The following is a 3,656-nucleotide window of genomic DNA, read 5'->3' as shown; positions in this document are numbered from 1 at the left end:
AGGCATATTCTCATATCTTTGTCCTGGAGTGAAGGAGACATTCCAGAGCCTCGGAGTTTCAGGATATGGCTGTCTTTTTGTTTATTCCACCAGGGACCTCCCTGTCTACCTAGCGACATACTAACTAACCTCAGTCTCAGATGTGTCATCTCCAGTGTTGTTTCCTTTCTTTCTTTTTTTCTGGACATCTTTTATTCAAATAGTGGTCTGATCACACATAGTCCAAGAACATGCAAATAATAAACCAAAAAGAAACAGATGCGAAAGATTGGTCTTCAAATATTATAGCCATTGATGTCACACTTGCTTGTGATCTTGCTGACATAAAACCGCATCCACACCTCAGTGGCCACTAAACCATTCAGCAGAGCTTCCTTAACTATGAGCTGTTTGAAGCTACCAGTTTGAGCACTATTGACTATTTTTTTCAAGCTCTGAAAAGCTGTAGGGATCTCATGGATCGGAGGAAACAGCTCACCTTGGCATAGTGCTAAAATGTGGCCAATGCGGGCTTCAAGTTGCAGCAGTGTTTACCAGCGTCGGGGCCTTCACCACGAGCTTAAGAACAAGTTAGGCCATGGTTCTAGGTTGGAAAGTCCATGGCCTTGAATGGCCAGCCGAGTCCCCAGTGTTTTCAGTGTAGGAAAAAAAAAGATATGATTACATGTTCCTTGCAGGGGGGTATAAATTGGGGATTTGTTTTATGATCAGAGGTACATACAGTATATAGTTTGACTTTTTACAGTTTAATTTTATTGATATACATAATTTACATATAATAACATACACGTTTTTTAAGTGTATTGTTAGTTGAGTTTTGACAAAAGTGTACCCATGTAACTACTATTCCATTCAAAGTAAAGACAAATGTTCACTCATGTCTCTTTGCTGTCATTCTCTCCCCACCTCCCATCAAAGGCAAACGTCATTCTGCTGTCTGTCACTGTGGATTAATTTTTCCTGTTTTAAAATGTCAAATAAATGGAAGCGTATACTGTGGACTCTTTCATGTCTAGCTTTTTAACTAAAAAAAACGGTTTTGAAATGTCTCCATATTGATATGTATTAGTAGTTCATTCCTTATTATTACTGAGTAGTTCCAATGCAGTTTCACTTTTAGTAGTCACACAAAATTTTTTAAATATATTCACCTGTTGATAGAGTGTTTCTAGTTTTTGTGCTTTAAGAATAAAGTTATTAACATTCATATTCAAATCTTTGTGTGGATATGTTTCATTTCCCCTGAGCAAATACCAAGTCGAATTGCTAAATTATACGTGTTAACCTAAAAATAAAACAGCCTTTCAAAGTGAGAGGCAAACAAGCATTTATTTGAGATCAATAGGAATAGCTATTTGGGAATCATTCATTCAGGCAGAAGCTCAGATAATGTTCAAATTAGGAGACAAAGGCAATGGGTGTTTAATGAGAAAGGGAAGGGGAACAATTACATCAGTACCCGGAATGCATTTCTATTGGGACAGATAACATAGCATAGTAATATTAATTCTAAATAATGTTCTTAATTTCCAGTCCAGTAGTCATAATAACTGCTTTCTTATTATGGTTGCAAACAGTTTTTTTGGGAAACAATGTTGCTTAGGCCCAGTCCAAAGGTTATTTTTCCTTGTTTTTTAGCATCCGAAGGTTTGAGGCATGCAAGGCAGATCTTCCGCATGGCAGCTCCGCCTCTATTTTAAAATGGCTGTTTATATTATTGTTTATATATGGGAAGTGTATATTGTGTTTTATGCATGGTGTGTGTATTGTAAGAAACTGACAAATTGTAAACAAGATGGGCGCACCATTTTACATTCCCACCAGCAATGTATGAAAGTACTGGCTGCTCCACGTCCTGGGCAACACTTGGTACGCTCACCCTTTTGAATTGTAGCCATGCTAGCAGGTGTGTTGTTGTAGTTCACTGGGTTTTAGTTTGTACTTCTCTAATAACTTGTGATGTTGAGCATGCTGTCGTGTGTTTATTGGCCGTTTGTATATCTTCTTTTGAGAGGTGTCTGTTTAAACACTTTGTACATTTTTTGTTTGTGTTGTTTGCCTTATTGAATTATGACCATTGGAGATACAAGTTCTTTATCAGATACATGTATTGTGAATATTTTCTCCCAGTCTGTGGTTTACCTTTTCATTTTATTAAATTGAAAGTCAACTATAATTATATTTTATATATATATATAGTCACAGGATGTGGAGTACAGCACAGGGAATAGAGTCAATGGTATTGTGACAGCTATATATGATGTCAGAGGGGTAGCAGATTGGGAGAGGGAGTTATCACTCTGTGAGGGGTATAAATGTATAATCATCATGCTGTTTTGTAAAACTGAAGCTAATATAAAATAATTAAAATTTAAAAAAAATTAGAAGTTTTTAGTTTTAATGACATTCAATTTATCACTTTTTTTAAAAAAAATGACCAGAATTTTAGGAACTTCAGTTTAAAACGCAAGCCTCAGCTTCAATTTGCTACCTGGCTGTTATTCACCTGGGATGCTTGAAAATTGCAGAATCGGACTAGAATCTATGCAAATCTTATAAAAGTCATGAATGTGACAGTTACCTTTGTTTATATTAATAGCTATCACTTTGTGGGTGTATTCTATGCAATAAACAGAGTGGAAATACTTTGTATATAATATTTCATTTAATTTTACAGAAAGCTCTACTGAAGAGGAAACTTGGATTAAGAATAATAAAATTAGTAGGCTATAAGTTTAAATATCATCAGTGGCAAAACTAGAGAATCTGCCTGACTCCAAAGCTCTTTGAATCTTAAAAAACTATGCAGTATCCTAAGAAATCTTTGTATATGTCAAAGTCATGAAGATTTTTCTGTTTTCTTCTAGAAGCATTTTATTTTAGGTTTTATGTTTGTAAATTGTAATCCATTCAAGTTCATTTATGTATATGGTATAAGAAAGAATTGAAATTTATACTCCCCTCCTCCCAGATATCTAGTTGTTCTGTCATCATTTATTAAAAAAGGCTATCCTTTTCCCCCATTGAATTACCTGGACGCCTTTGTGGAGAATCAATTGAGCATATATGTGTGGGTGTATTTCTGGAACCACTGTTTTATTCCATTGATCTATATCTTTATTCTTATACTGATATCACACTGTATTGATTATTGTAATTTTAGAATATGTCTTTGTGATATTGCGATTCATGTTAAGAAATAGATTATTCGGTCTTCATCCCCATTTCTGGCACAGAGCTCCTAAAACCCTCGGAATTTCTTAAGTGTAGAGAACGATAAAGGTGTCTTTTGGTATGTTAATGATGTGACATTGGAATGCCCTTAGGTGGCCTAAGGATGGGGGCTGGTCACCAGAGGAACAAAGCATGTGATTAGACAGTTGGAATTTTCAGTCCCTCCTGAAGGGAAGAAGGCCTGGGGGTTGAATCAATCAACAATGATTTAATCAATCATGCCTGTGCAACAAAGCCTCCATAAAAGCCCCAAAGGGTGGAATTTGGAGACCTTCCAGGTTGCTGAACATCCGGAGGTGCTGGGAGAGTTGGCTGCCTGGAGAAGGCATAGAAGCTCTGCACACCTTCCCATGTGCCTTGCCCAGTGCATCCCTTCTACCTGGCTGCCCCCAAGTTCTATCCTTTTATAATACACCAGTGAT

At 36.5% G+C, this 3,656-nt stretch overlaps 1 pseudogene; it reads right to left on the bottom strand.

Moving 5' to 3' along the window:
- Positions 1-275: 275 nt before the first annotated feature.
- On the bottom strand, positions 276-579 carry LOC109447762 (ATP synthase F(0) complex subunit g, mitochondrial; annotated as a pseudogene).
- Positions 580-3,656: the final 3,077 nt, after the last annotated feature.

This window comes from Rhinolophus sinicus, linkage group LG02 (assembly GCF_036562045.2).
Source record: "Rhinolophus sinicus isolate RSC01 linkage group LG02, ASM3656204v1, whole genome shotgun sequence".
NCBI classification, from domain to species: Eukaryota; Metazoa; Chordata; class Mammalia; order Chiroptera; family Rhinolophidae; genus Rhinolophus; species Rhinolophus sinicus.
Note: the sequence above shows the minus strand (reverse complement) of the source record. Positions and strands in the feature narration are given on the sequence as shown.